This window comes from Meleagris gallopavo, chromosome 10, assembly GCF_905368555.1.
Source record: "Meleagris gallopavo chromosome 10, MGAL_WU_HG_1.1, whole genome shotgun sequence".
Classification (NCBI taxonomy): Eukaryota; Metazoa; Chordata; class Aves; order Galliformes; family Phasianidae; genus Meleagris; species Meleagris gallopavo.
Window position 1 is genome coordinate 28,994,813 of NC_139413.1, and position 12,886 is coordinate 29,007,698.

General features: G+C 44.4%; 1 long non-coding RNA gene across 1 annotated transcript; it reads right to left on the minus strand.

Moving 5' to 3' along the window:
• Positions 1–329: 329 nt before the first annotated feature.
• On the minus strand, positions 330–12,679 carry LOC104912411 (uncharacterized). Its single transcript, XR_794655.3, has 3 exons — positions 12,547–12,679; positions 2,669–2,919; positions 330–649 (listed from the first exon to the last, which is right to left on the minus strand). It is a non-coding gene; the product is annotated as an uncharacterized LOC104912411 (long non-coding RNA).
• Between the last annotated feature and the right edge of the window lie 207 nt (positions 12,680–12,886).

The following is a 12,886-nucleotide window of genomic DNA, read 5'->3' on the forward strand; positions in this document are numbered from 1 at the left end:
ACTGGCTGGGATGTCTTTATCTAACTTATTTGTGATGCTGTTTCTTTCTCTGAGAACACAAAGGAGAAGTGCCTTTGTTGCTACATAGGATTCCTGCAAGTTAATTCTTCCTGCCTCAGGTGGGAAGAAATCTCATTTTCAATTGTAGCTTATTTATGTTAATTCTGGGGCTTGGATTTTCAAAATAGCAATCCCTTGTAGCCATGGGCTTCCATTTGCAAGTGAGGGTGCAGCCAGACAGGCACCTCAGATCTATGTTTATCACATACTGACTTATCCTTCCAAGGCAAAATAAATAGTTACCATAGCACTTCTCTCTGGAAACACGTAAAAAACCCTGTTTGTGCATTTACAATCAGCCTGACAAATTTTACAAGTGGATTTTTATAAACGCCACCTTGGTTCTCAAATGTTGTAAATGGAAAATGAAAACCTGGTGAATATTAATACAGAGAAAAATAATTCCAATCAAGGAAAGCAGCCTGCTGAAGAATACCACGTGTCCATCAGGTGCGGTCAAGAAGGTACATTGCCCGGATCATTCCGGAGGAGGTGGTCACCTCCTCCATCAGTGGGCTCTATGGGCCCATGTTCAGAAGGCAGGACCAGGACAAGGACCTCCATGGAGCTGCTTGTAGTGGGCATATTCCTGAAAGCAGGAACAGGACAAGCCATTAAACAGGTTTGCCTCTGAGCTCCGGGAAACAGTCATTCTTAAGACAGTGCACAAAGAAAAGGAAATGCAAAACAATCCAGAACTTGTATATTTCCCATGTTTCCCAGCATAATTTGCACAACTGTATCTTGATCACTAGGAAATATCTTTGGCTGGCACACCAGCGACCTCATTTTGCCCAAGATTTTGTGCAGCCTGCACAAACGTGGCTGTAACTGCGCAGGGAGGACAGATGCACACCAGGCCCCATCCCTCCCCAAAAATAGATTTGTGTTGTGACATTTTCTCTTCTTGCAACAATTTTTGTTACTGCAGTGAGGTATCTGGCATTGCATTGTCTCATTTTCTCATTGCTGTGCCACACTCTGTTGACCTTTTTAATATTCAGTATTTTGAATGGTTGACCATTGCTCTCCTCCTTTTCCTATTAAAAGAGGAGTCCAACCTGTTGCAAAGGACCAGGGTGACCAGCCCAAGGAAATGAAAAATTCTGAAAAGGTCAGATGAATGCAGCATTCCACATACTGCACAAAATACATTAGATAATAAAAACCATATGCCTCCTTGCTTTGACAAAGACTGTTCCAGCAGCAAAAAAAATAAAAGTAGGTACAACATCAATCTAGTGTTATGCTAACAACAGCGCTAGGAAAATCGTGGGACTGTATAATTTATCCCATTGTTATTATAGTTTTTAGCTTCTGCTCCTCTTTGGATGGATTATTGCAGAACTGCAGCAGAAAGCTTAATTTACATTTGATTCAGGATTCTATTTATGGTGCTGCTCGGGCTCTTGGCATTTTTGAGAGACTCCTCAGCTCTACACCGTCTCTAGATAAAAAGGTAAAACTCATTCAAATAAGAAATACACGTTTTTCTGCATCTTCAGCAACTCGAGAAACATTTCCAACGCAGCCTGTGCACCAACACTACCATTATCAATGGGCATCTGCTGCTCATTGTTCTGTGCATAAGCAGCATACTTCCATCCACGATAGCTTACCGAGCCTTGCTGCTGTGCAGGAGGGGAAGTGAGAAGGCAGTCGGCAGTGAGCGACTGGTTTGAACCCAAAGCCAACCTGCTGCCCCGGCTGAGCCCCATGTGGGGACAGCACCAGGAGCTCCCTGTGGCTAACAAGCCCTACAGCAGAATACGTGACAGCATACTTGGAATTATTTTCTGATTCGTAAGGTACTCAGAAATCACTGAGAGCAGAACTGATTGCAGTAGATCAGATCATTTTTCCTGATCTGCTTTAAAAACAGCAACAGTGCTTATTGCTGTCACTTTTCCAAGGCAGCAGTTACAACACTAATTACAGTCCGAGCGGTTTACCGTGCTCTGTAGAAATGATTACAGTCTTAGATAATTCAGAGCTAAAGACCTGGTGTAGTAGGTGGTTCAGAAGTAAAGACACAATGAATAAATATTACTACCATTTAAATTTGATGGTGTATTAATAATGTTACCCGTCACTCATAACAAATGACAGCCAGGTCAAATTTAACTTTATATTGTTACCTTTTTCACTTAAGCAATTTACATACTCATTTACATATTGCTTTTGCATATTATGCACTGAAGTTAAAGTTGGCTTTAAGGCATTAATTTTTCCAACCTCTTCAGCAGGAATAATAGGCCTGGGCCTATTTGCAACCCAACCATTTAAGAAAAAGTGAAATAATTATACTTTGATACAAGTTTCTTTTGGTATTACAGCATATGTGTTTTCTTGTTGGAATTAAGGGTTCAACACAAGGGAACAAATTGCCCCCACGAAGCCCAAATTTTCCCTGCGCTCCCCTGCCCCAGTGGGTGCAGAACAGCATTGCGGCACCGATTGGAAGATTCTTCATCATCCCACCGTGATTCATTGTCTCCAGCCCCACAAACACCGCTGTCACTGCCTTGAGAGCTGCTTTCCTCCCGCTACATTCATGTTCACCGTCACCACCCTCAGCCAGTTCCACCTCTTTCTACACTTCTCTTACCCTCGTTTCTTCATGAAGACTTTTGTGATGTTGATCTATTTACATGGACCAAATGCTTGTTTCTCACTCGATGTCATTTGAAGACTTGTGCTCATTGAAAGGTTTGATGTTGCCCAAAGCTGATGAACATCATCCAGATCTTCCTTCTTGCTATGCCCGTCTTTGCTTCTCCCCACACAACATGACAGAAACGCTGCAGAGAGTTTTCCAACATCCTGTGTTCTCTCTTTCCACTCTTTCCAAGATTTGTGCTGGAAAGGAACCGGAATTACATACAGTGAGCAGAATTACGAACAAACGAACGCACGACAAAAGCAATAATTATGGCAATTCTGTCAGGAATTATGTCTAGAATATTTCCAAAATAGCCTGATAGGCAACTAATGCATCCATTCATTAAACAGATACAATGGTCCAATAACATTGGATTGCAATGGCATCAGCTGCTGCTAAGGCAGCATCACAGTACCATCATCTCCCTGTTCAGAGTTTTCTCTATTAAGTACATGGCATTTTTATTTTCTGAGACAGTTAATTTTTACAGGCCTACAAACTAATTCACACTCACCATCTCAACTATTGCAAATGACTGGGGTAAAGATCCCTACAAGTCAAAGCTTCTGCCGGCTCGCTGACCATCGGTTTCCTCTCGCTTCACTGTTTTAAAGGTTTATCTCATTTTCGTTTTTATTCCCAGTGAAACTCGTGCTGGTCTCACCTGGGCTTTTCCTGATGCCCATGAGGTGCCAGGCACAGCTGTCACATAGCAGCAGCCTCAGGACCATGGGCAAGGTTCCTGCCCTTGGCAAACAACAGTGAGAATAGATTCAAGTCTTATGAAATAGTTTGGTCTGATGACAGGTCTCACTTTTTCTTTTCAGAGTTGTATTTTCCTATGAGCATCAGAAAGGAGCTTCAGGCAGCTCCTCCAAGGCCAAGGAGGGAATAGTGCAACCATTCTGGCCTTTCCCTTGTTATTGGGTCTGTGCTGGGAGAAACAGTGGGCATGACAGGAGCCAACCAACCTGTTCTTACAGACTGCAAACCCTATTTCCAAACCTGCTGGGAAAAGGGCGTCCAGCTTTGTGTTCAGAGTAGCTGCTAGCATCAACAGGTGTACATTGAGCCCTGTATGAGCTACCATCCAGCTTTGCTGCTCTGTCATAGCAGACTCTATAACAATATTATCCATAAAAAATTGTGTGTTTGTCTTCTCTGACAAGATCCCAGGCCTGGCCTGAGCTAAAGAATAACTTTTAAAGGAATCTCTGGAGCATGTTAACCGGTTAAAATGTTCTGTGCTGCAAGAAGCAGCACTCACTGCGTGAGTGATTCAGTATACAATTCTCCAAGATGCGCTTTTTCACCTTCATTTTCATGTTATTATTTAAGCACCTTCTGTACTCCCACTGACGTCGCCCTTTTCCACGATACTTCCTGATTTCAGCAGAATGACTTGAAGCCCTCCAGGTGTTCAGCACAGCCCCGGTTGTAGCTGGGTTCCAGCTGGCAGGGCGCTGCAGAGCCTGCCTGCAGCACACCACACCTGTTTGTCCAAAGCTGAGAGCACAACAACATTTCAAGCAATGTTTTTGAAGGCCACCCTCATCCACAGTTTCTTTACCCCAAATGGCTGCATTGGCACGAAGAACATCACGCCTTGTCACCCTAGTCACAGTGACATGGTGACACCATTGATGTGCTCTCAGGGCACAGATCCACCTTTGCTGCACGCAGAGCTTCAGCCTGGGGCTCCCCGTGTCTTTATTCACTTTCCTAGGAGGCATCGACTGTTTTCTGGACAGGTTTTCTATACAGTTTTAGGGTGGGTGCTGGGAAAAAGGAGGAGGAGAGGGAATGATGGTGCACTTTTCTGGTGACGCAAGAAGGAAGATTGCAGAGGGAAGGGGCACTTTGTGTGGGTGAGCACAGAGCAGTGGGGCAGGGGCTGCAGGCTGTGCCACTTTCATTGCCAGGCCGTGCGGTGCTGCTCGTTAGCACTGCTTCCTGCAGGCGAGAGACGGAGTGGCTTAAAGCGGTAATTCACTCTCCATAATCATACTTCACATCACGCAAGTCTGATTAGCATAAGGAAATGCAGAAGTCAAAATGCAGAGAAAAAAATTCTAAGAAACAGATTTTCTCTTCCCTTAGGAGTTAAAGAACAATGAAAAACCCGTGACAAATCTTCTGCAGTCACCCCTGCACAGTTTATTGTTCAGTAATAGTGCTCACAAGTGTCGGCGCTACATTTCAATTCTTTTTCTCTGGCACGGCTAAAATTCTTAATAGGATGTAAGCTCAAGTCCCACTAACAGATAAAACAGACTAACAAGTTTTTTTTTCTTTGACACCCTTTCCAATTATATTTTAAAATCTTCTTTGGATTCATTATATTCTGTAATCCTGCCAATTTGCATCATTTACTACGATGCCTTCCCTTCGGAAGCAGAAATCCCTCACACATTTGCCACTCTGTCAAATTCATGGAAGGCAGAAATGCTCAGATAATCTTTCTGAAATGGTTTCCCAGGCGTTTGGTCACCTCTTTTATTTTTCTTGTAGTTGGCTGAGAGTGATGATGAAGAAACATCAATAAAACGTCACCGCACAAAAGCGTCTCAAAAAGGTTGCAATTATTTACCATCTAGGCTTCATTGTACTCGCACCCTGTTCGTGTTATGGGAAATTACCTCTGCTCTGATGTACACACTTCGATAAATGAAGTACGGTAAATCAGAGAGCTGAGAACAAGGCCAGTTGTGCTTTGCATAGTGCGGGGCGCTTCAGAAAGATCACTCTGTTCTAATTGCAAAAGATTTCACGCGGCTTCATAACCTGCCTGGGAAATGTGAAAATCAAAATTTGACTTTATTGAGCTACTGTTTCAATTCCGCCATAGCAATTAATGAGTCGCAAAACAGCAGTATTAATTTACTGTTGGTGGCGACTACCAACCCTGACTGTTTAAGGTTAACATTAAATTAAATACCTTAATAGATTGGAAAGAAATATTTCAAATGCTATTGACAAGCTGCAAGTCCTTTAATGCCAAACACAAATTATGGGCACGACCTCCTTCTCTTTTTATTAATTCACTGCTGTGCTTAAAACACAATACTGGTATACATTTCAAAAACCACTTCAAGGTGAACAACAAATGGGCGTCTGTGGAGATCAAGAAAGCAACCGAAAGGTGACTTTTTGTTCCCAATGACTTCCTTGGAAAAGGCTCATGTAGAATCAAGAAGCTAGAAGAACTTCTAATTGCTTCAAACATCGTTTAAAAATTACAGTACCTCCTTTTGCTCGTTCTCTTTGCTTTCTGATTGCTTTCTGTCTTTTAAGAAGATAGAGGAATCTTGACGTTTTTGTAAGAGCATTCACAAATAAAAGTAAGGAAGATGAATCACAGCATAACAAAAGCTGAATTTTATACTTGTACGATCCATACAACAAGAACACCAAGCCTTCAAGAACTCCCGTGTGAGCATTTGCCAGCTAACCTTTCATTGTGCTCCTTGTTTTAGCTATGGCCACCAAGAAGAGCTCCCAGCTGCTCAGCCTCTCCTTGCCTGATACACCTCTTTTCTTTTACACCCAGCCCAACATTCTAGACAGCAGCGTCCCAGCCCTGTGTCCCAGCCTAACATCCCAGCCCAGCACCCCAGTCCAGCATTCCAGCCAGGCATCCCGCCCGATGTCCCAGCCCAATGTCCCAGCCCACTGTCCCAACCCACGCGCCCGCCCACCACACTCGCATCACGCACAGTGACGGGAAGATAGACTGCGGTGTCCCTGGGATGGGGTCAGAGTGCAAGCGGGTACGACAGATGGGCACAGCAAACAGGGAGCAAAATAGATGATCACAATTAGTGCAGTCAGCAGCAGCAGTCAGTCAAGAAACAGTACCCCGAAACTTCAGACCGAAAAAATAACACTGCTGTGGGGACAATTGATTTAGGAGCTGTCTTAGCTCCTTCCAGTTCCACTTATTTTCCCATGTGCTGACAGTTCCTGCAGCCAGGCACTTCGTGCTGTCATTTTCATTGTTTCCAGGAGATGCCCAGCCCCCTTCCCCTCATCAGCCCTGAGTAGGTAAGTGGAAATGTAGATAATTATAGGAAAAGGTTTTCAAACACACACATTTCCTAACTGACACATGCTCAGCTCTTGATGTGTTCTGTGCCTGTTCTCATTAAATTTTATACACAGCAAACCTGAACAAAAAGCTTGTGCAGTGTTAGGGAACAATGATTCCTTTTTGCAAGTAAAGAGGAGATTTATGGAGAAAATCACTTGAATCTGACAGTCACTGACATCAGTTCTTAGTTCATGAAAAGTGAGTGGGACCTGATGGATCTCTCTCCTTTTCATCAGAAAGCTGCTGTTTTTCTTGTCTTGGCTTAGAGTGGGAAGTGAATAATGAGCATGTTGATGATTAAAAAAATCTTACCTTTCACTTTAGCCAAAATTCTTTGCACTTATGACATGAATCATTAAAAAATTCTGATTACATACCCCAAAGCATTTCATTAAAGAGTATTTTTTCAAGCACCTTTTCTGCAAAAAACCCTATTCTGTGAGAACTGAGGCCGCCATAGGGGAACATAAAGGAGGCTGATTGTGAAAGCTGCCCTCCTCCTGTGCCCTGACGGCGTGAAGCACACACACCTGTGATACGCTCACCGTGCATCATCACTGGCACACAAATGAGAGCCACATTTATACCCAGCAATGCACTGTTTGTCCCAAAAGCTGCTCACTTGCACTTAGCACCCGTTTGATGTACAGTTTCTCCTCCTTCCATTAACAAGCTCTGCCTCTCCCAGCTCAGTGAGGTGGCTTGCAGGACAGGGCTAGGAGTGAGGAAATTGCCTCTTACAAATCTCTTCATTCAAAATAGAGTACCTGAAGATTACGCTTCCAAATGCCACCTCGGTGAGCAACACTGCTCAATTTTCTGGGTGTGTGAGAATTTTATTTCCCCTTCTTCTGAAGCATCAGTCAGAGCCTTGGCGGGAGGCAGCAGCCACCGGGCCAAAATAGGGATGTGCCCTGCAGATGGACAGTGCCTTCTTCACAAATAGGCACAGGGAAGAGACACGGGAACCTAATGCTTTCTAATGATCCTTCCAGCCTTGTCCCAATTAAATAAAGGTCAGCTCCAGAGGCCAGACAGGTGGAGGCTGAATGGGAAGACAAAGCAAAGCACTGTTTGCAGCGTGCTGATTCCTACTCATTTATTTCTGCCTGGTTTCCAAGCCCCCCACTCAAAGCATGGACAGAAAGACAGCCACATCAAAGAGTTGTGAGAACAACATCAGGGAAGACTTCCCATGCTGGATTGTGTTTTCTGACTTCATTCTTATAAAAAGCTCTTCAAAGCAGTGGGGGCTTCTTTTTTTTTTTTTTTTTCCTGCCACATGGAAAAGATGTATACGCATGATTTTGATTTTTGTTAAATGATATCATGGCAAAAATAAATGCCTCCCATGTATTCCTGGGTGGATTTGATGTCATCTCAAAGCACTATCCCAGCTTGAGAATCCGACTTGGAAAGGGTGCACTGGGAGCTGAGCGCTCTGGGTCAGCAGGACCACATGGGTTACGAGCATCAACTCTGAGAGGCAAAGTGACACTGGTGTGCGGAGACGAAAGCAAGGACGAAGGGAGATGTCACTTATGGTCTCAAACCCATTTCCTGCACTTCTCTCAATGGCTGTAAGATGTTTTAAACGTTTTGGCCACCACGCATCAGGATTTCACTGCTGGCAAATCCTATAAGTCTGTCTGCACCAGGAGCCATAGCCTCACGGGTATCCTGCTGCAACATTTGGGAATGTTTCTGAGGTTAAGGGGAGGTTTGGGGACGTCCCCAGGAAAGCACCCTGATCTTGACAGCAAGTACTTGGAATGAAGGGCACATCCCCAGAGCCCCACAACAAAGGGCACAGGCTCAGGGTGGCACCACAGCCAGCATGCCCCCAGCCCAGCAAGGTGCCAGAAGGACCCATGCAGAGCAGGGCTTCGCAGCAGGCTTACACATTTCTTCACATTTCATAGAGTGAATCTGTGCAACAGGAAAAGAAACCACAAGAACTGCGATTTGAGGAGCTCAGCTCCTCTGGTTTGGCACCTTGCTTTCAGAGCCATTCGAATTATGTAAAATTTGAATTTTGGGAATAGGTTCTTTTGGTCACAGTACATTCCAATTGCAATGTCTTAAAATCACACCTGCTTGTGGCGTATTTCTTCTGTCAACTTAACATGTGTGAAGGCATACATAAATGCTAATACCTCCATTTCTTATGTGTTTGCATCACGACCTATGGATGGGGCCATGCCTGCACAGACCAAGCAGACCAGCTGGAACGCGCATTGAGGAGTGGAAGATCTCCTCCTGTCCCTCTCAACAGCCCCTTCTCAGAAATAATTAGCCTCTGTCCTGCTATTTAGAAATAAGCACAACCAGCCCCTCCTCATCCATAGCTGGAACCTGTGGTTAATTGGTATTTTCCATTGGTTTTACATGAGGAGCTTTCTGAATAGGTTTGTGAAATATTCTAGCTCAAGCAGGAGAGAGAATGCATAATTTATTTTGTTACTCGATAGAATTAGTTGTTCTTAGCTTGCTCCAGCAGTATAAACTGTGAATGCAATATTTTCTAAAGTGTCCTTTCTCCATGAGATTAGTAAATTTAATTTGAAATTCTGTACTCACAAGTAGTGCAGTGGCTGAAGGCAAGCTGTAGAACAGATGACAAAGGTTATTACATTTTTTAAATTATATTTTAAAGATGTTTAATAACTGTGGAGAAAAGACTTATGAAAATGGAAATTGGCAGATTAAAGAGCACGTTACACAGTTCTTTTAAAAACTATATATGAAGTTATTTTTCCTATCACCCCTTAAAGGACCAAGGTCTTGTTCTCAAGACCAGCACCCGAATGGGAACCAGCATTTGGTTGAACCTGCAATTAGATTCAGGAAATCCATTCTAAATGCAGATGCAAGGCATGAAGTGGCTGTTGGAGGTCAGCAATTTTCAAATAGCATTTTGAGGCTCTTTTGCTCATCACAAACATAAATATTGAACCTGGGCTCAAAACATGGGCGATGTTTTTCTGCCCTCTGGTCAAACCAAGAGCTGAACTTCTGGGGTTAAGTGCTACCAGGGCTTCAGGCGAGGATCGAGTGTGGATGAGAGCCAGCTCCTTAATGGGAACTTGCAGCTCAATCATGCCATTTGGAAATAAGGGAGAGTTTTCTGTACGAATTGGAGTAAGACTGAGCACAGGGGGCTCTGTACGTAAAGGAGAATCCACCCCTGCTCTGCAGGCTGAAAAGAATTGTAAGTCCTATAGGGAAAGCAGTGGTTTTGCTGAGTCAGCAGATGTAACCTAAAACATTCAGGAACAGATTGTGCTTCAGAAGATGACTTGCTGGTTTTCACCTTCATTTCAAAACATTTGGAGAATAAATGGTAACAGGGAGTTAACGACAACAGAAACTTTCAGCTTCCCCAGTGGATTTAATCTAATGAAGCACGAATTGCTGGAGCCCAGGTCAGGGAGGGCACACAGGAGCTCTGCTCACAGCCCAGTGCCAGCAGCCCCAGCCATAGGCTGTGAGCCCAGCGCAGTGCACAGCAGGAGGTCTGTATTACCTGTGCTGTTACTGCTGCTCTTCTCCCCTGAAATACCAGGTTACATTCACTTACTGCCTATAAGAGGAAAAAAAGGTTCTTTAGTAATATCTTGACTTATAACTCACTGGGTACCCATTATTAGAAACCCCTCTGGTTTCTGATAAGGCTGTTTAATCATTCATCAGTCCCCAGGAGTTATGAGCTTTGTAGCCCAGGAGTACCTTCCTAACACCCTCCTAAATTGAGACTCCAAATGGAGTCGGTGATACTCAAACCTACCTGAATGTTTCCCATGCAACCTGCTGGAGGGTGCCTGCTTTAGTAGGGCTGATGATCTTCTGAGGTCCTTTCTGGTCTCCATGATTCTGCATGGAGCTTTTACATCTATTCTCAATTAAGGGATAAAATCCACACAAGCAGCTGCCATGAGGATCCCCTCTGGACACGGTCACATTTAACACCCAGAGAGCCTCTTGCGCCAGGGGAAGGGAAGGGAAGAACTGCTGTCCTCCCTTCAGCAATGAAATATCATTATTCTTTAAATATAATGAGGAAACCTGGAGGAAAAAGTTTGGACCTGGTGGCAGTGATGATACAAGGGAAGTAATGACTATTGTGATTATTGGTTGTTGCCTAGGAACCTTTGCCTGACATCATGCTTTCCATGCAAGCAGACAGAGCGGCTCTAATTAGCAAATAAATACCGGTATAGACCCATCAAGGCATTATTTCTTAAAGGGAGGAGAAGTTGAATTACAGTAGTGGGAAACAGACACAAGAAGCAAATTATTTTAAAATTACTTCATTAAAGACCCAGAAAAATCCATAATCAGAAGAGAAAACTTTCAGCTAGAAGGAATGCCATAAAATGTCACCTTGAACTTGAACCAGAAATGGGAAAATAAACAGCAAGAGAAGCATCCAATGTCACTGCAGAAATTCCTGGAAGGAGGGCTTTGAAGGAGGATCAGGTCCCGATACTGCAAATTCCACACCTCTAAAGGCGTACTCAGCAGAGCCACAGAACTTTGTTTTGTATGTGTACATATATATATTACATATATAAACATTTTAAATATGCCACTTAGATTTCCATGATGCAAGAGCACCGGGATCACAGCAGCACTTCCAAGCGCCCAGCTAAGTGACCCACATCACTTCTCATGAGAGCAGGACAGTGCATGCAGTGCTGCTACACAATTACATTCCAAGTGCTCAAAAGGCAAAAATATACTTAATACGGATCAGCACTGCTTTGCAGGTTAAACAGTCCTGATTACATTTTATATTCTGTCTGGATAAAAAAAGAAACTGCGTATACTTCTAATATTATGAAATTGCTTTTCATGAGGAGCTTTACAAATAAGAGCCATAAACCAGCTTTCAGCCCCGGCTGTGACAGAGGTGGGAGGGTTATTACCCAGGCTGCCCATTGACAGCTCTGGGTTTGTCGCCACCCTCATTAACAACCAGCAACCAGTGCTGGGGGGAGCCAGGGGGAGCAGGAGCCCTGCAGCAAGCACAGCACTGCTCTGAGTTTCACAGAATCACAGAATGGCCAGGGTTGGAAGGGACCTCAAGGATGATGAAGCTCCAACCCCCCTGCCACATGCAAGTCTGCCATCCTCCACATCTAATACCAGCCCAGGCTACCCAGGGCCCCATCAACCTGGCCTTGAACACCTCCAGGGATGGACGGGGCATCCACAGCCTCTCTGGGCAGCTGTTCCAGCTCCTCACCACTCTCTCTGTAAAGAATTTTCACCAGCTCCCCAGCACAATGCTGAGAGCCTGCCCAGCTGCAAACCCCAGCAGTGCTTTCTTAGGAGCCAAGGGCTGCTCTAAAACAGGCTGACCCAAGGCATCCCTTTTAAAGCACTTTTAAGCACTATTTCCTCCTCCCTGAATATTAGTGGTTACTTTCATTAAGAACCATCTCCATGACTGGCATTAACTACCATCCACTTTCACCTCAGCCTTTTCCCCCAAGAAATCACTGTTTGTTGTCAATCATACAGGTGAATTCCACCTCCTGGCTTCAGAAATCACACTTACTGAGAACTTGTCTGCAGACCAGACAAACAAAACCAAGGCCATTTCCTGCAGACCGATGCAGCACTGAGGTTTCCAGGCCAGGAGGGACGTGTGCTCACGGATCAGGGGAGCACGAAAGCCCCGTGACACAGAGCTCACCTCCCGTGGCTGTGGCTGTTTGGGTTGTCTCACCTTGCAGCCCCGCTCCCCTGGGGCCGAGAGAGACGGACTCCATTCTGCGTCCCTGCAGACGATCATGCAGGGTTTCATGTGGCTGTTATCACAACAGCACTGTTCACAACCCACTGCTGTTTCACGTTACATTAGCAGCTCAGAATTCTGTGTGTCTGTTTTCCCCTGACAACAGCTGTTACTCGATTCCTGCGACTGGCTTGCTTTTTACATTAGCCAAGCGTGGATAGACATGGTGCAGATAGGAAAGCATTATCTTCTGCTGAAGTATACTTGGACCACCTTCAAAAGTGGAAGTAAAAATACTCCTGCAACCTTAGATTCAAGTTTATATTTATCT